We start from the raw sequence: 20,932 nt of genomic DNA, 5'->3' as shown, positions 1-20,932 counted from the left end.
TGGCCCTGCTCCAGCCTCTGTAATTGCATTCTGCTGCCTAATCCCCCGCCAGCTCAATTAGATTGCAAATTCTTCTTCATTTCCTGCCTCTTGATGCTGGCCTCCCTCTGGGCTTGCAGGGATTGGGGGGTGGTGGGCAATCCCAACTTCACTTCTGCTAGCTCTAGGGACTCTGGGAGGGTGATTAGTTCCTGGTACAGTGACCCTAGAGCTAAAGTCAGGACCCTGGAGACCAGCAAGACAGGGTTCCACTAGCCCTTTTGAGTCAACTGTACTATCCCTCTGTCCAGAAATAGGTTGTCTCTTAGCTGGTACAGGGCTCCGTGTAGAATAGGCGGGTCCCTTTAGCCAGGCCCGTAGGCCGTACCTTGACCATGGCCTCCATCGACTGCGCTCAGCTCCTGCCCCGTCGCAGTTACTGCTCACCTAGCACAGCAGTTACCATTTAGTCTGTGTTTTTTCTTTTTCCAGACAGCATCTTGATCTTAACTATACAGTTCAGGCCAACCTCAGACTTGCCAAGCCCCTGCTTCCTCTGCCTTTCCATGTACTGGGACTGAAATGCACGCCCCAGCACTTCTAGCCATAGCCTTGTTTTTCCTCTTTTTTCTGATAACTGTTCCAAGCCATAATGCTTTGGGGGGTTCATGGGACCACCAAGGCCTTCTACTGGATCCCCAGTACCGTCCCTGGACTCCACCCAGACAAGTACACACAAATGGCAGGACTAAAGAGAGTTCATTAGACCTGGCTGTGAATCCTGGCCCCTGTGGCTGACTGTGTGACAATTTCCACTAACCTGTTTTCCTACCTCTGAGGTGGGACAGTAAGTGGCTACCTCACTGAGACCAGTTTTAGATTGAATACAAGGACTCAGCATGAGGGAGGACCTCAGACAGTCAACAGAAGTTGGGTTTTTGTCTTTGTTTTTTTGTTTAGCTTTGTTTTGGTTTTGGTTTTTGAGACAGGGTTTCTCTGTAGCTGTGGAGCCTGTTCTGGAACTCAAGTCTGTAAACCAGGTTGACCTTGAACTCACAGAGATCTCCCTGCCTCTGCCTCCTGAGTGCTGGGATTAAAGGAATGTGCCACCACTGCCTGGCTGAAGTTGATTCCTTTGCTGTTGGTCGGGTTAGTTTTTGGTTTTTGTTTTTTATTTTTTTATTTTTGAGACTGGGTCTCTCTATATAGCCTTGGCTGTCCTGGAATTCACCATATAAACCAGGCTGGCCTTGAAGTCACAGAAATCCACCTGCCTTTTCTGGGATTAAAGACATGTAACGCCGCATCAGATTTGGTTTAAAAGTTGTCTTTTACAGCATCAAGAACTATTCCTAGTGAATGGACAGGGATATGGGTATCTCTAATACCCAGGGATGTGACCCTGGCTGCATCACCTTCCCCGTCTGTAAAGTGGACCGAGGGGATTGGTGTACAGGACTCAGGATGCTGAGCCCCAGCAGGTTGCCATGTTATTTTATGTTATTTTTTCCCTTCTTTCTTTCCTCACATGAAGGCTGGCATGGGTAAAACAGCATGGACATAGAGGGCAAGGGACTGGCCTAGGTTGTGAGGCTGGTAGTGGGGCCAGGGAATGGCCTGCTGCTTCAGCTGTTCAGTGAGATACAGCCCTCCCTCTCTGCTGGTTTCTGCATTGTGACTTGGCTGGACCTCCCCCTGCCCCCCTCCCCCCCCCCCGAAAAGGTGTCTACCCCTCTTCCCCCCAGGAGGCACCATGGCAGCCACCTTGTTGACAGGCCTCCTGGCTTTCTTATTGGGGTGGCTAGCAGCTCAGAAAGACTGGCCATACCCAACGCAGCCCGAGGGGGGAGTGAACTGCAGAGGTCTCTCTCCTATCATTAATCCCCATGGTCCCTCCCACCCTCTGCGTGTCCTCTGTTGGACAGGCTGTGACAGAGGTGGGGGCTACCCTCAGCCTCAGGCTCCCCTATCTCTTACTGGATAGTCTTCTGAATTCTCTGACCTCTGTCACTCACTGGCCTGGGCTCTTTAATATTTCATGGCCCTTCAAGTCAACCCCTGCCCCAGCCCACAGGGCCCCCTTTGTCTGCCGCCCAAGCATCTCTGTCACTGAGTTATTGACCCAGCCGCTGCCCCTGCCTTCTCTCGCTGTGACCACTGCCACTACCCCTGTCTTTCCTTCTGCACCTCTACGGATGACACCTAGACCCACTCCCTTCCCGTCTGATGTCTCCTCTCAGGACATCTCTGACCGGTTCATCTCCATTTTCCCTTTTGTTGGTCCCTTCTTCCCAGTGGAACAGAAACCGTGGCAACTGGTCTGCCTGCCTGTCCTTGTGCCCTCCGCCCCTTCCTGCCCCCTCCTCTGGCCAGGCTGGCTGGCTGGCTGGCTGGCGTGAGAGCTGGTTTTATTTATTTTTCTGTTTGTTTGGGAAGAGGGCAGTGGCAGCCCTGGGCCTGGCTGCTGCGCTCTGCTTCGAGCAGCGGGCAGGCCGCCCTGCTGGCCTCCCAGGAATGCGGCTGGGATGCCGTATTTACTTCTCTCCAGCTGCTGTGTTCAACAGGGCAGAGCCAGGCCTGCCCAGTGGCCCCTGGGGAGTCTTGGACTCACTCTGTCCTGTCTGGCAGACCCCATGTCGCTTTTGGGGGGACCAATTCTTCCCTTGCCTCTGACCTCTCCTGACCTTCTCAGACTCTCTTGGTCTGCCATGCTGGAATGAGCCTACAGTGAAAGTACCAGAGGCCTAGTACTCAGCAGCCACTCTGTCTCCCACCCAGGAGCCTAACCTAGGCCTGTAGTCTCCTGGCCGAGCTATGAAAAACATCATCCCAGCCTCTCCCTGCACTGGGCCTAGTCCCTGTCCTTGGCATAGTTCCTCAGCTTAGATCATGGGCAGGAGTGAGGAGGTGCCGAGCCAGAGTGGCCGGATCCCTCACTGCGCTCACACACGCAGGTGTGTGCACACGCAGACGTGTGTGGTGAGACCTGCTTAGTCACAAGCACGTGCTAGGTTGTACTTCCGGCCCTCGACTCCCTCATTCATCAGTTGCTTGCAAGGTTTCTGAGCCTGCTCTTTGCCAGGCTTGCAAGTGGGATGTGGCAGTGAGTCGCTTCTGTACCTCAGCACCCCAGTGCCTGGCACCATGTGAGTGTTCAAAGGGTGTAGTTATTGTCGCATGATTAATAAAAACCCAGAGACAGAAACTGGGGTTCAACCTGAAGGTCAGAAAAGCAAAACAGCCACTGGCTCTTCTTACCTCTACCTCAGTCAGAAATGGCAATCCTGCCTCCAGGAATCCCAGGATGAGACTGGGTCAGGTTCTGCCCCCAGTGGATATGAGAATAATAAACCCACCCTGAGCCCTACTGAGCGATGCATCTTTCTGGCCCCTTTTCTGCTTTCTGTGGGGACCCACAGGAGACCGGGGAGCTGGGTGTTGGTTGCGGCCAGCCATCTACAGATGAGGAAAGTGAGTTTGTGACAGTCTGTGAGGACCCTAAGGACAGCTAGAGTTGGTCAATGTGTGGTTTTCTGCACTTTTCACTCTGCCTAAATGTTTACCAAACATAGGTCTGAGTTTCTCCCACCCCACAGCCCCTCCCCCAACCCCATCATCCCAGCATGAGGTGGTGTGTGTGTGTGTGTGTGTGTGTAAATGAATGAATGAGCCAGCAGTGTCAGTGAACTTCCTCAGAGTACACTGTGATGTGGAGGTAGATAGGCTGGTGTGTAGACCCCTACTGGCTCTGTGAAGTATAGTGGGATGGGAGGTGCTGAGCGGCCAGAGACCAGCGACCTGCTGGGAAGAACCAGTGGGCAAGTCCTATCTTCTTGGACCTTAGTGTTTCTATCTGTCAATTGGGCTCCAACTTGGAGTCTTTTTGGCTGCCTACCAGCTGGCCTCGACTGCAGCCAACCCCGGGAGGTGAAGGGACTGTGGTGGGAAGCAGGAACCAGTGGGTGGTGAAGACAGGAAGATAAAGCCAGGAGCTTGGCTTGGAACCTGAGAAGCAGAGAGGCCAGTGTTGACCTGATGTGGGCTGGGCCCTCCTTTGGAGGAGGGAGCACAGGCGAGCGCACACACACACACATACACACACACACACACACACCAGCCACCAACTCTTGCTCCCCCACAAGCTCATTTCCTGACATCTGTGTCGTTAGTGACCCTGTGTGCCAGGAGGAGGTGGCCTGTCCCCTTGGGGTTAGACTGGTTCCTCCCCCAGCCCATAGTATACCCCAGCTTTATGTCATTTCCTGTTGACCCTGATAGAAGAAACTCAGTCCCCTCTCCAAAAGCTAGGTAGGAGATTGGTTAACTGGCCCAGCATAGGAGATGGAGGTGGACTGGATACGGTCCCTCCCCATGGCCGCCAGATCTTGGCAGTCTAGAATTTTTAGTGATAGGAGCCTAGAATCATAGGCTGCTTGCAAAGAAAGGATGTTTTAAGTCGGGATTTGTGTCGTGTTGGGATTCTAGAATCACCAAGGAGTGGGTTTTGCTGCAGGAAGGAAGCAGAACGGCCGTGCTTCAATCTCTTGTTTGACGATAGAGAACAAGGGTGTGGGGCTGAGGGCTTTCCTGAGGTCACAGAGCCTGGAGACCTCAAGTGACATGAGCCTATTCCTGGGACTGAAAGGCCAGATCCGCATGTAGCGTGTGGGCTTCGGGCCCAGTCAGGCAGCAAGGGGCCGTGGCTGGCCTGCAGGCACAGGAGGGGTCCTCCCTGTGGCAGCCTGCCGCCTGCTGCCCACGCTTCCCGAGGCACCAGCGTGAGGAGGAAATGCAGGCTGTTGCTTCCAGTGACAGCAGGCAGGGCCGGGCGGCTTCCCAGCTCCCCCTCTGACTCATGACTGCCTGCAGCTCCTCTCCCCTGGGGTCCTCAGCAACTCCATCTGTGCAATGGGGAGAGGAGACTGTGTCCCACAGTATGGTTCACAGCAACAACGGGCACTGTTAGGCTGTGGGAGAGTGGCAGCATGGTCCAGAAAGCCTTCCAGCATTGAAAGGATCCCTTGAAGTTACTCTGGGCTCCCCAGCAGCCTGGGGAAGAGGTGACTGGGTTCCTGAGCAAAAAAAAAAAATGTAGGTTTATGGGGTAGATAAGGAAGGAATCTCTCTCTCTCCCTCTGTTTGTTTTGTATTTCAAGATAGGGTTTCTTTGTAGCTTTGGAGCCTGTCCTGGAACTAGCTCTTGTAGACCAGGCTGGCCTCGAACTCACAGAGATCCACCTGCCTCTGCCTCCCGAGTGCTGGGATTAAAAGCATGCTGCTCCCCCCCCCCCCCCCCGCCACCCCCTACTCCTGAATCTCAGGATGAGATTGGATGGTAAACCTGCCCCTCCCGCTAGGTGGGAGGAGCCCCTCCTGACTGGTATGTCCATCTGTATAATGGAGCACGTGTTATCCCACAAGGGTCAAGTCAGCATCTCTACTGGATATATGTTGGGTGCTGGGGACTCTTAAGTCAAGTGGCACATATGCCAGGGAGAAGGGGATCCTTGGCAGCAGAAATGGCAGGGAGGGGGGTGACTGGGTCACAGGGAGAGTCGAAGGAGCTTGGCAGCTAGGCTGTGGCTAGAGGAAAATCCCAGCTGCCCTCCCAGGAAGACCCGGGTAGCTGGATGGGAGGCAGTAGGGGGCAGACTTGGCCTCCCTCAGGCCCCCCTCAGGTCTACATGGAGTCATCCCAGCCTGGCAGCTGGGTGGGTGTGCCTCTCACTGCAGGAGAGCTGGAACGCACCCCTTCATGCTCTGTAAGGGGGGGCTATGACTGCCAAGAGGGGTTGGGCCCTCATCCAGATTTCAAAGCCTTCTGATGCCCTCAGCTCTGTCCTGAGCTACTACCTGGGGCGGGGTGGGGGTGGGGGCTGGCAGGTGCTCTTTTATTGGCTCAGGAGAATGGGAAACCCCTGGAAGGGCCTCCTGGGATGTTGGGGAAGCAGTAGGGATGTAGGCAGTTGCCACCCAAACAGACTGGCTTGCTTTGAGTAGCCTCCCTTGTCTCCCATGGCCAGGGCCGGGGACTAGGGATAGTGTTGTGAGAACTGACACTGGTCTCTCCTGCCCCTTCTTTTCCCCAACTGTCCACCAGACTGTAGGCTCTGGTCTCTCCCCATCCCTGGCTACGTCTGCAGAACCCCCTGGGAAGATGGGGAGGAGGCACAGCGGGCTCAGAACAGCGGGCGCCTGCTCAGCCAAGTATTTTGCACGAGCTGTCAGAGACAGACAGGCACGTGGGGAATTCAGTGCATGTGGGGCTGGGGGAAGCAGCGGGTGGGCAGAAGGAGGGGAGCTGTGGCTGCCTCCCGGTCTGCTGAACCCTGTGGCAGTGACTGACCCCCCCCACAACCCAATACTAGAGCAGTGTGGGTTTGGAGATGTACTGATCCTATCCAGGGTCCAAGTTAAGATCCAGACAGGAATTCGGGTTGTGCCCGACTGTCACCTCCAGGAAATAGTTCGTTCTCTCTCTCTCTCTCTCTCTCTCTCTCTCTCTCTCTCTCTCTCTCACACACACACACACACACACACACACACACACACACACACACACACACACCAGCCTGGCACACTTGTCTCCTAGCCAGAGTCCGGTTGGGTAGATTGGAAGAGATTGGTATTGCCCAGTCTGAGCAAGGAAAAGGCAGGTTGCAGGGAGTAGTCTTTAGAAGCTTAAAGTTTATATTATGGGGAAGGAACCTCTCAAGCTTTGTAACCACTGTGCAAAGACCCCCACTTAGTTGCTTTTGTGAAATCTCCTCAATAAATCCTGCGAGGCAGGATGGAGCCCAGAGCTGAGTAAATACTTGATTTTTTTTTTTTTCACAACGAAGACCCAGAGAAGCGTTCACTGGCCCAAGGTGACTGACTACCCATCCATCCTTCCCTTTATCCCCATGTGGGTGGAGCCAGTGAGAAGAGGTGAGCTTTGGGGTTTGCGGGGTGGGGTGGGGCTAAATTTAGTCATCGCTGCGTAGCCTCTGGGAGCAGCTGTTAGTGCAGAGACAGAGGCCTGAAGCTGCATTTAGTCTGGACAGAAATATCCTATCACCCACCCACCCACGGCTTGGGCAGCCAGGCTGTGGGCTTGTTCCCTGAGGGGCAGCTTGCCTGGGCCTGGCGACCCGGTAAGGCAGGCAAGATGACCCGATAGGCTTTTCCCAGATCAGGTTTCTATGAAACAGGAACCGCAGCCGGAGACTGGACCGTGGGGGCCAGGGCAGCCAGAGCCTGGGGGGCCAAGGACGTGTCTCCGGCCTCCCTCTCCGGCTCCTCTGCTGATGCAGCCCTCCCCTTCTCAGAGGCCTGGGGAAGCAGCAGGTTATTTATCAAGCCAGCCTCCCCGCCGCGCGCCTGCCCGCGCCTCCTCCCCACCTCTTGTGCTGGCGGCCATGAGCCCAGCAGAGCAGGGTGAGCTGGGCGGGCGGGTGGCGAGATTAGCTCAGGAGACGTGAGTCACCCCATCCCCAGCAGCAGGCAGAGCACACACTCGGTGCAACCACACACACAACACAGCCAGGGACACGGTATGTACAGCTTCAGCACACCTAATGCCACGTGCCTCAGCATGACCCACGGCCACACATGCTCCAGACTCAGTTGTATACGTGTGGGGACCTCAGAAACACCCAGTCCCAGGCAGTCCTGGTGCACATGCGTGCAGGCACGGATTATCTCCCCATCCTGTCCTGGCTCAGGCAGTGGTCTGTAGGCCTGGCTCACACCTTTATGAGGCTGCAGGGCTAGACCAAGACCACCAACAGCAGTGCCTGTTCCGTACACTTGCACACACACACAAGACTCTGCTCATCCCTGTTGAGGCTTACACAAAAGTGGCCTCCCAAGCCGAGCGGACGCCTTTAATCCCAGCACTTGGGAGGCAGAGGCTGGCAGATCTCTGTGAGTTCGAGGCCAGCCTGGTCTACAAGACCTCCAGGACAGGCTCCAAAGCTACAGAGAAACCCTGTCTTGAGGGGGGGACGAGGGAGAGAGAGAGAGAGAGACCTCCCCTAGGTCCTGTTGTCTTCCGATTCTGTGAGCTAGGCCCTACTCGGGGCAGGGGGCGGGGTCCAGTTACCCTCATCACAGGGAGCTGTAGCTCAAGCAGAGGATACCAGGAGAGGGTAGGCAAGGAAAAGAGGCACAACAGCTGGGAGGAGGGAGGGCTGGAGAAGGAGTGCTGTGGAAAGTCCATTTTCCCAGGAGCGCTGAGTGGCCAGCTCTCTCCCCATTCACAGTGGGGTCTGTGAGAGATGGGAGCATCCCAGGAGCTGGCGGAGGAAGGGACACCTCTCCTGGCACAGTGAACTGTGTCCAGAGAGTCTGTCCTTCTGCTATCCTGGCATTCACTTTACTCTGTCCCCTCAGTTCCCAAGACTCTACACAGTGAGGCTTGGGATTTAGCCACACCTCTAAGTCTGCATGGCGCTGGGCTGACGAGAGGGCCTGGGCTGTGAGGTTGGCAGTCTGCCTGCAGTGGTGTCTAAGCCTTAGCTCCATCAGGGACAGGGCTTGCCGTCCCTCCTACATAGAACTAGAGACAACCATTTTCAATACAAGAAGTGAGAGAATTGAGCTTCGGCGGACATTGACGCCACTGTCCAGCACTTCTACAAATCATTTGGGGTGCAGCCAGCTCCCACCTTCCAGTCTCCTCTATATAGGATGGTTTATATAGAGGACCCTCTATAAAGAGGATCCCTGAAAGCCTGAGAAGAAACAGCAGCAGTGATCACCTAGAGAACTAGATTTCTCCCTAAGCTGGAGACTCGGATTTTGGCTGTTTTATGTGGTGTCATGTCCCAGTTTTCTTTGTTTCGTTTTTGTTGAGACCTTGGCTGGTCTTGAACTCAAGTATGTAGACCAGGCTGTCCCCAAACTCACAGAGTTCTGCCTACCTCTGCCTCCGAAGACTCGGGATTTAAGGTGTGCACCACCACACCTAGCCTGCCAAGTTTCCTGGCTTCATCTTTGTCATCTGTAACATAAACCAAGTCCTGTCTGTGTATTAAAGCTTTAGTGATGAGAGCTGAGGTTGGGATCACAGCTCATGCCTGGCATGTGAGGCTCTGGGTTTAGTCCCCATTGAGCCGTGCTGGGGCCAGTGAGCCCATCTGCTCTACCAAAAGCTAGAACTTTTCCGGGGGGCCGCACTCCTTAAGAAACATCCTTAATTAGATTGCCGTGGACGTGGCCCTGTCTGGAGCTCTTCTCAGGTGAAGGCAGAGATGAGGGAGCGCAACTGAGTGGCAGGAGGTGGGGGCGTGAGGGTTGCTGATGGGTCGGGTTCAGAGCAGGAGAACCTGAGGCTGCAGTCCCACAACCACTGCCATAGAAGTGCCAGCATAGGGTGGGCATGGAAAGGGTGACCATAAGTGACCATAAGTGGGCTCTCCCTGTGGTCAGAAGAGGCATGGGCCCAGCCAGCTGGTACTGCCCTCCTAATAACTTTCAGACCCAACCGCATGCTTATACTTATCTATCTCCTGGGGTTTGCAGGTAGAGGTTAGGAGTTGCTGTGTAGGGGCTGGGCTGGGCTGGGAGGAGCAGAAGATAGGTGTGAGGGAATTGGCAGCTCACGAGAAAACTAGGGCCTCGGTCATCCAATACTCACGGCACTCACGGCCTGAGCAAGTGATAGCCACAAAAATAACAAGGCGGCCCCATATCAGGACTTCAGGTATGTGGTCTGCAGGCCCCAGGGCATTGGGCCTGTGATTTGCTGTATTCCAGACCAGGGTTTGAGCTCAGCAGGCCTCAGCTGCTTATCTGGGATCTCCCAGACTAGATCTAGACAGTACAGGGTCAGGAATCCTGACTCCGAAGCCCAGCCTGCACTTGTGCCTCCAAGAGGAGGTATCCTTCTCCGCCTCAGAATCACAGGTATCGCAGTAATGCTTGCTGGTGACCCTTTGGACCTAAGGAGAGTGTGCACCCCCACAGGGTGTCCCTGCTGACAGGTTCTGAGAAATTTCAGCACTACCCTTGAACCACCTAGGCACTTGCAGGGCTCCTTTTCTCTGGGAAACTCAGAGAGTGGTCGCAAGGTCCTTTAAGCAGACATTTCCTTTTGTGTATACGGGGGCAGTCATGAAAACACAACCCTGTCCCCCATCCTCTGGTTGGTTTACCACTTAACCAAACAGTGCCCAGACTCCACGTGACCATTGGGGGCTCCCTAAAGCTTCCCTAGGTTAGGTTGACCTGGTCCCCACCTCAGATCCCTTCCTGATTTGGGTTGGTGTTCCTCTGAAATGACTGGCTCCTCCTGCCCGTTTTGAAGCGGAAGACCCTCTCAGGTGCCCTGTGCTCCCTCAGTTTCCAGAGCTGCTGCTGTCCTCGGGTTGTCGCAGAGACCTGGGGCCACAGAGTAGACCCTGGCGTTGGCCAACCAATGTTTATAAAAAGCTTCACCTTTGCTGTCTGAGCTTAAGTGGCCTCGGCCAGTCACTGCCCTTGTCAGAGCCTCAATATCCCACTGTGAAGTGGGAGATCCCTTGTCTTTACACCCCTGCGAAGCTGAGCAAGATGGTGGGAATAGAGTACCCCGCTAGACTCTCATAGTTGGTGGTAACTCAGCTCCCTTCCCCAGCCCTGTTTCTGTCCCCCCAGCCTTGATCTTGAGGATTCTGGGAAGGGTATGGTGCCAGTCTGCTGGCTCAGCCGGCTTGGCCACTGACCTTCAGAGCGCCCAGGCTGTCAAGGCTGCCTGACTGCCTGTCGGTTGGGTGGCGGGGAGTGCCAGCCAGCTCCTTCCTTGCCTGACGCCACCCGCCCCTGCTCCCACTCTCCTCTCCCTCTCTGCGCCTGTGTGTGAGCTAATTAATCTCAGCCCCTTTGGGAAATTAGACCGCAGCCGCGTTCACAGCCTCATGGAGCCTGTGCTGCTACTGGGCCAAGACCTGCTATGTTGGGGCATTGAGGTGGGGGGGGGGGAGTGGCAGCAGCAGGATAAACTCAGCAGGACAAGGGTCTCTGAGAACCCTTCACTTTTGGTGAGGGTCTCTGGCCTTAGTTCCACTCTTCTCAAAACAGTTTTTGTAAGGACAACAGGCAATCTCCCTGTTACAATGAAACCAAAGCCCGTGTCCTTTTCAGCCTGGTTCCAGGTTGTCATGGTCATCCTTACCCTGTGTTCTACCTCAACGTGGGGTCTTTCTCTTTCCTTCCCAGCTAGGAGGCTGATGGAGACAGATGTAATTATGGAATTTTGCTTGGGAAATTAATTTGAAAAAGTTAATTAATTGGTGGTTCCGGAGGTGGCGAGCTCCACGCCCGGCTGGCCTTGCTTACGTCAGTGCTGACCCACTGGAGACATGCAGCTTGCTGGGCAAGCTGGGAAAAGGGACCCCAGTGACCCCACTAGACAGCCCTGTGACAGGTAGGTGGATGGGAGCAAAGGACACTTGTGACCTGGCCCATGGTGGGTCCCTGGGCAGCGGGTCTGCTGAGGGTGACTCAATGTCCTAAGGATTCCGCTTGTCTCTGCAGTAGTGGCCTTTGTCTGCTTCCATGGGACACCGATCTCAGTTCCACGAGTGTCCACTTCCTCCAAGAGTGGCATGGTTGTGCCATCAAGCAACCCAGGTTATTAAGCTAGTACTCCAGCAAGATAGAGCAGAGACTAGCCTAGTCTTGTCCCCAGGAATGAATACCTCAGCAGGTGAGTCCCCAAGCACCTGTCCTGGGTGAGTGGGTGAGGAGTCCGCGGAACAAAGTCACCTCCCCTCCCACAGCCTGTCACCCCAATGCCATTTTACTTTCTCCTGCTGTCCCATATACTTGTCAAAAGACACAGCTGGAAGGAGCCAGGAGGCCGGCAGCCCTGTGCGCGCCATAATAGAAATCTCCCTACGTCTTGAGGTCTCCTGTCAGGCCACTGACCACATGCTTCGGTTCTGAGGACGTGTGGGGCCTCTGCCTGGAAAAGAGAGTCATCTGGGATGGGGCATGTGAGAAATTGAGGATATTCCTTGCCCTACCCCTATTACTGGAGTAAGGGGCATGGACTCCCTAGACTGTTAAACCTGTGTACCCCCAGGCTATATAATCTTGGGCGAGCCCCTTGTTTTCCTTAAGCCTTACTTCCCTCATCTGGGAAATGTATGTGGTTGTATATTCTGAAAGCTGTAGTAGGGTCTGGACAGGTATAATGAGCCGGAAGTGTTTTCTGTCCTCTGGGGCTTTGTTGTGTTGTGCGCGCGCGCACACACACGCACGCACAGAGTTTTGGAGCAGAACCTGGCATACATGGTGCAAGAGAAGATGATGTCTCTGAGGGGTCCCAAACCAAGCAACTAGACCATAGTCCTGAACCTGGGAGGTGGTTAGCCCGGTGTGTACTCCTTCATTTCTAGAATTTCTAGGGGCCTGCAGTGATTTTAGTGTGGAGAGATGACTCAGTAATTAGGAGCATTCCTCTCTCCTCCAGAAGACCTGGGTTCAATTCTCAGGGCCTATATCAGTTGGCTAACAACCACCTGTAACTCCAGGTCCAAGGGATCCAAATCCTCTGGCCTCCAAGGGTGCACACACGCACACACACACACACGCACACATACACACACACACTCTCCAAATCTTTAAAAACATGCCGGGCATAGTGCTTTCCTCCCTGCACTTGGGAGGCAGAGGCAGGCTGATCTCTTGAGTTTGAGATCGGCCTGGCCTGCATCGTGAGTTCTGAGATGTCGTAAGACCTTTCTGATGTCATCGACATTTCTAAGCAGTGTGTACAGTAGGCTTTTGCATCTCCCGTCAGTCTGGTGTGATTTGTAGTTCTAAGTTTCTTAGAGTTCTGATCCCAGGCTTGGGTTAAATGGGCCACATCCCTTCCCTGAGCATCCTGTGGGCTAGATAGAGGTAAAGAGGTCCCCACTTGCTCCAACACCCTGCTGCCACCCTGCCATGTTAGCATGTGGGATCTGTACAGAAGTTGTGCATAAACTGTTCAATGTCTCCGTGTCCCCCAGGGGACTGGGAGCTCCCAAAGGGTGGTGTCCATAGCATCTTCCGGTATCCTAGGACCCAGCACTCCGCAGGCACTTTGGGCTTCTCTGTTCCCGTTTTACACGTGTGTCAAAGCCCTGTGAGGACAAGGTCACTTGAGCCCTAAGAGCTTGGGAGTGAGGGGTTCTAATCTGCTGGGCTTCAGTTTCTTAGAAAGCAGGGATCTTTAGTGCTTCTTCACCCTCTGATTCTGGGGCAGGGAGTGGTTAAAAGAGCCCCTGCCTTTTGCCAGTTAAAGTGATCTTACGTGACCATGGCTATTACCATTGATGCTGTTAGGTTGTTACCTTGGTGTTATTCATGCTTCCTGGGCCCCAGCAGCTGCTGTGGCTATGCCTGGACTTAGAGCCGGGCCCACACAGAAGAGACGTTGCAGCTCCTAATTAGTGCTCCAAAGAGAGGGCCTGGGTATTTAATTTTTGCTGCAGGATCTCATCCGCCAAATGCTTCCCCAGTCCTTCTCCACTGTACTGGGTTTAGAGTTCTCTCCTGGTCTCAGGTAGAGGGACTGGCCCCAGGCGAAAGCCTCCCCAAATTTCCCCAGCCACTCCCTCCGCCTCCCAGACCTCTGGGGCCATGAATCATTTATGAGGCAAAAATGAAACCAATTAAGGACAAACTTTGAAAGCCTCTAATTGCCGCGCCTGGTGGCATGGAGGAGTGAGGGGCGGCAGTTCTGCTCGCTGTGGAATCTCCTTGGCCCCAGCCCTGCCTTTCCAGGCCGTCTCCGGGCGCCACCACCTCCTGGCCGCTCACGGACGTGCCTGCGCTGCTCTGGGCAGCCGCCTGGCGCCCGCCCCGTCCTCCCAGGCCGACTAATTAGGCCCGGCTCCCTCCTGCGCTGCCCGCTCCAGGCCCGAGGTGATGGCGGCTCAGCCTGCCCTTCTGGGGCATGTGCCCCAAAGCTGGCCGCCTTTCCCAGGCTGAATGGCTGCCCGCCTGGCTTAACCCAAGCAAGCCCAGGGTGCACTGTGTTGTGGAGCCTGGGATCCACCCTGCAAACCAGAGGGGCTGGGAAGAAATTGATGAAGGGCAAGCTGGGGACAGGGGAATGGCTGGCAGTTGAGCTTATGGGGTGTTGCATTGATGAGTAGGACCACCCAGTGCCTGTCAACACTGCCAGGACTGGCAGCAGTGACCCTATGCAAAATCTTGGGTTTGGGGATGCAGGCAGGTGGAGGTCCTACCTCACTGCAGTGAACCAGAAGTGCCAGTCTTAAATCCTGCTAGCTGTGCTGGGGGCCATACAGGCCCTGGGCACTCAGGCACACTGTTTGCTGAAACAGAATTTCCGTGCTTGTGTTTTTCCATAATTATATTAGCAGGTGGGATTTTTCCTCGGGGAAGCACTTTGAGGGGGAGCGCTGTGGCTGTGCCGTAATGATTTTTTAATTATGCAGCCAGTGCTCGGAATTGCTAATCCACCTCTAGCCCAGCGTCCCCTGCTGCAGCGTACACCCCAGCCCCTTGCTGCCAACCCCCGAAGGGCAGTGCCCAGCTCTATACCCATCGTTGCGTGCTGAGGGATACAACGGCTCCAGTGGGGGAAGAGTGCCCAGAAAGAGTCATGGGGTGCCTTTCCTCCCTCTGCAGGAGATGGGCTTGGGGATGCCGCTCTCTTTGTCTCCCACCCCTGCCCTGGTCCCAACCTTGCTTGCATTGGCCAGGGCAGCTGTGTCTCTGGAAAGGGGTAGGGGTGTGATCAGTGCCCGTCCCTCCTGTCTAATGCAACCCCAAGGACACACGCGTACAAGCACTGTCTTTGTCCCTGTCACACCTACGAGTCATCCTCTGCTTCCGTCCACACACACTCAGGCACACAGCTAAGCTGCAGCAGTGACATGCTCCATACTGCTCACGCTCAGCCACACCTGAGGGCTCAGGGTCCCCTCAGGAGACCCAGCGGCTGGATCTCCCCCAGTCATCCGAGGCTCTCTCCCTTCCCTTCCCTTCCCTAGTGGGCTGCCTGTGGTTGGCCTGTAAGAGCCTCGATCGACCCTGGCCTGGGGGAGTTGGGGGGCAGACTGCAGCGCAGTGGCAGCGGGTGGCTGCGGCTCCTCTCCAGGCGCCCAGCTGTGGCATCTGTCAAGGTCAGATAGCGACTCCGGAACCAGCCAGCTTGGCCCCATGGCCCCTCTCGCCTCATTATTTTTGTGTTCCGGGGTTGCAACGACACCTCCCTCCTTCCCTCCCCCCTCAGTCTCCTGCCTCTTGCCTTCCTCCCCCACGCCTCTGCAGGGAGGGCCTGCGGTCTAGGGGCTTTTGTTTTCCAGCTTTTACCAAGCTCAGGCCAGGCAGGCAGGCAGGTGGCTAGAAGCTGACCAGAGCTGTTGGACCTTGAACGGCAGACAGGTGCCTCCCTCATGGCTGAGCGTCTCGGCCAAAACAGTGAATTAGTTTCTCAGAGGGACAAACTGAACCTGGGTGCCACCCAGCCCCCACCTCACAGGCACACCTGTGGGCAGCTTCCTGTTTCCGTAGGGGCCCTAGCAGCTGGCACCAGTTCCCATCTGCACCAGCCTGGCACACTTAGGCCCCGCCAAGGCTCACAGCGCACACCCTGCTGTCTCAACGGCTAAGACAGGTTAACACACAGACCTGAAGAACCTGCAGACAGCCGCCCACCATAGTTAATGCTCTACTTGCACACAACACTGGTGGCTGTGTGTTCGGAGGTGTGGAAAGCACACCCCGCCGCCTTGCGCACTGGGAACTTAGGGTCCAGGTACCCCCTCCTTTGTTGGTCTGTAACCGTGTGCACAGTAGCGCTCCAGTTCACAAAGGTTGGCCCTTGGATTTCATCTGCGCCTGGGCACACCCACAGCCCACCAGACACAGGCTCCCAGCATAAATGTCTGACACGCTTCCCCTGGTGACACATAGCCCTGCTCCTCAGGATATACGCTCTGTATCACACTCCCTTCCTCCCAGGTTTCTTAATTACCTACCCAAGGAGCTTTGGTCCCCTGAAACGTTAGGAAGTGGCCTCCGCTTGGTGTGCCCTGTATGTCCAGAACATGGGAACGGGTGGTTTGGCAGATGCACTGCCCCACCTACCTGGCCTGAGAGCACCCTAGTGCAGTAGGGTGGGGGGGGTTCCAGCAGGACAGGTGGGAAGTGTGCCCGCTTAGATGCCACGGCCTCTAGTTTAGGGTCTGTAAATATGGGGGTACGGGGGTGTGAGTGGGATGTGGGCCTGGTCCAGATCCCCTAGAGTCTCTGGGGCAGCCACAGCCATCCATCCGCTCACTTCCTCCTCCAGCTGTGAACTGCTGTGGTTGTCCCTGGGAGGGGGAGAAGCTGGAGGCTTAGCGGTTGCTGGACACCCCCCACCCCCCCAGGAAACTCAAAACCCTGGGCCAGCCGGGTGGCGGGTTGGGGCCAGCACAAAGAAGGCCTCTGTGCAGCCTGACTGGGCTGCCCACAGGATTCTGGGGGAGGCAGCAAGAGCCGGTTTCCGTCCCCGTTCTGCTTCCTGCGGAGGCCGCCGGAATGCCCGGAGCTCTTGCCCAGTCGGGCCCGTCCGGCCCACCCCTAGCCCCTTACCCTGTCTTTGCCTGGGCTTTGGGTCTAGCTGGAGCTGTCCTGGCAGTGGTGCTTGATGTGATGTGCCTAGAGCCCCAAAGCCACCAGAAAGACTCCTGGGAACTGAGCCTTCTCCAAAACCTCCATGTGCCTTGAAGCCCCTGGCCAGTATTGGAAAGCCAAGCCTGCAGACAACAGGTTCAAACCCTGACTCTGCCACCTATTGACCTTGTAATCCTAGGCAGGTATTTCACATCAGCTAAAAGGGTGTGGTGAGAACCTAATAATAAACTATAAGGGCTGGGTGTGGTGGCGCACACCTTTTACCCCCAGTATTGGGAAGCAGAGACAGGCAGATCTCTGGAGCTAGAGGAGAGACCTGTCTCAGAACAGCAACAACAAAAACAAAGTACAGGAAAAATGCTTAGCACAGTGCCTGGCTTGTGTCATGTCCCCTTAGGCCACCAGAGCTGAAGGAGACTTCTTTAGCTTCTTGTCCCCAGTAAGCCAAATTCCCTCTGTGGCTTCCTCAGAGCCTTTCTCGCCTGCAAATCCTGTGACCAGCTCCAGTCTCCTGTCAGCCTCTAGGTCACCAACCCTCTGTGGGTAGCTGATGGGGAGCCGACTCTCCAAACCTCTTGTGTATCTGTCCTTCCCACTCAAGCCCAGGAGCATGAGTCCTGCGATTGAGAGTGAGATCAGGAACCTTCTCCAGGGCTGGAGAGATGGCTCAGTGGTTAAGGCGAGTACTAGCTGCTTTTGCCGAGGACCCAGGATTGGGTCCTGGCACCTGCACAGCCGCTCACCACTTCCTGTAACTCCTGTTCCTGGCACCACCTTCTGGTCTCCTTGGACAGCAGAGGTGCACACAGCACATATGCTCATATGTAGGTACTCATACATACATACATACAGAATAGAATAAATTTCCTATTTTACAGGTAGGAGACAGATGCTCTATATAGGGAAGGGGCTAGTTCAAAGCCCGGGGGAGGAAGGCCAGATCAGAGCCACAGCTCAGGCCTTAGGACTCCGGTGCACTCCTTTACTCTGTTGGCACGGTTTGCCCCGTCTAGCTCCTCGACTCAGGTATCTCTGAGCCAGCTTTCTCTGCCTGTCCTGTGCTGGGACTCATCAGGGTAGAGAGGCTAAGCAGGGATGTGGGCTGAGGTCTCAGGTGGGTGTCTGCAGGTACCACTCTGTGAAGCATTTAGTTCAAGATTCAGACACCCCAGGGGAGAGTGTCATTTTGTCCATTCTAGCCCGCTGACCATTTGCCTACTCTTGGTAGGGCAATACAGTGTCTATGAGGAGTGTAAGCGCTGAAGCATGCAGAAGAAAGGCTAAGCCCATATTAGCTCTGGTCCATGGGGTCCCATATGACACGCCATGTGCTGAAGTCACAAATTGAGGAAGGGCATTCCTGGGCCTTTGCTGCCTTTAGGGTAAGAACCCAGGGAAAGTTCTGGGAGAGGAAGTCTGCATTTCACTATCTAGAGGCCAGGTCAAAGCACAACTCTGGCTAGGGCCTCTGTGCCAGTCCAAGAAGGTCCTCCCAGCTGGGTGGTGGTGGCACACGTCTTTAATCCCAACACTCAGGAGGCAGAGGCAGGCGGATCTCTGTGAGTTTGAGGTCAGCCTGGTCTACAAGAGCCAGTTCCAGGACAGGCCTCAAAGCTACAGAGAAACCCTGTCTCGCAAAACAAAAAAAAAGGGGGGGGGGTCCTTGGAGGTAGTCTTGTGAATTCTGTAGGGAAGAATAGGCCTGTGTGGCTTTCTTCAGAGCTCTGTGTATCTGAAGCAGAACGTTTTAAGTCACAGGTATGACTGCCACAGTCCCAGAGGGGTTTGACTTGGTTTTTTTTTGGAGGGAGGGGCAAGTCTCACTTTGTAGCCTTGGCTGCCATGCAGCTCTGTGTAGACCAGGCTGGCTCCAAATTCTTAGATCCGCTCTACTCTGTCTCAAGTGCTGTGATTAAAGGTGTGTGCCATCAAACCCTGCTGCCTTTTTTGTTTGTGTGTGTGTGTAGTGTTTTGTTTTGTACTGTCTTGGAATGTTAAGTCTTATTAACAATCCCCTAGTGATGTCAAGGGTGTATCTCACCCCAGCCAATTTCTAGGTCCCTGGGTGGTTGCAATGGCCATACAGATGTCCCTCCATCCTGGGTGTATAACCTGACGACCTCAGGCTGTAGGTCTGCCGCCAAGATCAGCACACCTATGTCTCTTGGGCCCAAGAGGGCTCCCAACCTCTGTAAACTTCCCAGACTGAATTATGAAACTTGGGAGACAGAACCCCGTCCTCATGAGTGCCTCAGCTCAGTTCAGTCCCTGGAACCTGTGGTCTGGGCTCCCTGCCAACATGTCTGTCTGTCTGTCTGTCTGCTCTTCAGCACTGCTCTCCTGTGTACCCTAGATAGGTAGAAGCAGTAGGTCTCTAAGCCAGTATGTGTGCTCTGTAGAGCTAGTCCAACCAAGCCATGCTTAGCCAGAGCCCTGGGGCTAGTGCAGCAGGCCTCCTCCCTTCCACAGGCAGAATAGGCCAAAAGGGTCTTCGAGCTAGTGCAGAAGAAGAGGCCTGACACCCTGGGAAACCTGCCCTCAGGCAGGATGGTGCTTGGATCGTTCTAAAAATGCACTTTAAAAAAATCTTCGAACCAGTGACAGGAATGGTGGCTAACACTTGTAACCCCCGCACCCCCAGCACCCAGGAGGCCGGGGTTGTCGGAGGCTTCCTACCCGGGAAGAAACATTGAATTATACTGTAAGGTCCTGTCCTTGATCTCAAGGCTCTGTCCAGTTGGGACCCTGCAAAAACTCAGCCATACCTGGCACCTGCTTCCACCCAGCCCTTCCTGAGGCTTTCCGCTGCGTGTCCTCTGATAGCTTCTCCCTAGTCTTAGCTCTTTACTTGGCAACCTCTTCCTCCGAGCGGGCCCCCCAGCCTCACTCAGTCTCCTTCCAGGTCCCTGGTGCCTCCCCGTCTGTGACCTCCTTGCCCCTTCCTCCACAATAGCAGTACATGGAGCAGGAAAGGGGGTACCACTAAACATGTGGGAGATCTAGCTGCAGGCCTCCTAGGCACACAGAGCATCAGCCCCTCCCAAGATGTAAACTCCTCCCCCATGCAGTCAGCCTCTTCTGGGGCTGAGGGTGGGGTGAGGCCACTGCCACTACCTCTGGTGACCTCATGGCCAGCTGGCATTATGATGTCACTGGCCTAGCATTCTGAGTTGAGCTACTGCATGTGGGGCACTCCCCTGGGGGCCTGTGACAGCTCACCCCTGACCACGAAGAGGTGACAGGCATGGTAACAATTTGGTGGGAGGGCAGTTGTATAACTGGGCTGCTTTGCCTTGGGCTGTTCCGTTCATTGCCCAAGCAGAACAAAGGCAGTCGGAGAGCCGGAGACCAACACTTAGCTCTGAGTTCAAGTTCTACCACTGCTAGGCACTAGCTGCTGACATCAAGCCAACAGCCTGAACTTTTGGGAACCTTGTTCTCTTCATCTCTGAAACTGGTTAGAAGTTCCTGTCTCATGGTTACTATCTTAACATGAAGCACACACACCACAGCACAGAAGGTGCTCAGTAAGTGTGAGCAGCTAGCGAGGGGTTCGTAGTTAAACATTAGTTGGGTTTGAAGATAGCAAGGTCTGTGCCTGCAGAGGGTGGAGACAGGAGTAACCCCTGTGCTAGCAGATGCTCTCATCTCTGACTTCCCTTCTAACAGCCAAGGTCTCAACCTCCATGGCCTGCTGTGACCGCAGGCCATCCTTCCATCTCTTCTTCCCGAGCTCAGGTTAGACATGGCCTCATCAGGTGTCCCCGATTCTCACTCCTGGGCTTCTCCCTCTATGATGGGCTCTGTCATTGCCACCCCTGATCCCCTAATAAAACCCTCTGACCTCCAACCACGACTCTGCTGCATCCCACCAGGTCTTGTCTCTGACCCGTTCCTAAGTTCTATTGTCAGCGTTCTCTGTCCTTAACCACCTGTCTCCCTCTAAGGCCTAGCTCTTGGGGACTGGTTCTTTCGTCAGCCCCTGGTCCCAGCTCCAGGCCGCCGGGCTCCTGCCTGGACAAAGGGGTCCTTTGTGGGCTGACCGCGGCTGGCAGGGCGGCGGGGCGCTGGCTCCGCATTGCTGATGAAACGGAGCCCTTTGTCCCTCCTCAGGCGCAGTATTTCTTTTTGGGGGCTGGATGCGTTCCTGGCAGGGCGGATGATGGATGCGCCCGCCGCTGCCGCCTGCCTGCCCGCCAGCTTTCCCTCCCGCTCATTCCCGCTCCGCTTCAACGCAACCCCAGCTCTCTTCCCCTGCTGCCTGGGTATTGCCAGGCCCTTCCTGGCCTGGGAGGGGTTGCTATGTGCCCTGCTATAAAAGGCGGGGGCCTAGGAAAATGTCCCTGTT

The 20,932-nt window shown here is 55.2% G+C and overlaps 1 protein-coding gene across 6 annotated transcripts in view; it reads left to right on the top strand.

Annotated features, from left to right (window-relative positions):
* Nucleotides 1–20,932, top strand: part of Cxxc5 (CXXC finger protein 5) — a 32,019-nt gene that overhangs the window by 5,488 nt on the left and 5,599 nt on the right. The window contains exon 1 of one of the 6 annotated variants that reach the window (XM_087896153.1): nucleotides 11,161–11,368. The exons of the other annotated variants lie outside the window; for them this stretch is intronic. The gene's annotated coding sequence lies outside the window, so the exon portion shown is untranslated. Of the gene's footprint in view, nucleotides 1–11,160; nucleotides 11,369–20,932 lie in introns of those variants that run through there. 6 annotated transcript variants of the gene reach the window in all.

This window comes from Myodes glareolus, chromosome 13 (assembly GCF_982192425.1).
Source record: "Myodes glareolus chromosome 13, mMyoGla1.1, whole genome shotgun sequence".
Taxonomy (NCBI): Eukaryota; Metazoa; Chordata; class Mammalia; order Rodentia; family Cricetidae; genus Myodes; species Myodes glareolus.
The sequence above is the reverse complement of the archived record's forward strand: the minus strand, read 5'-3'. Positions and strand labels throughout refer to the sequence as shown.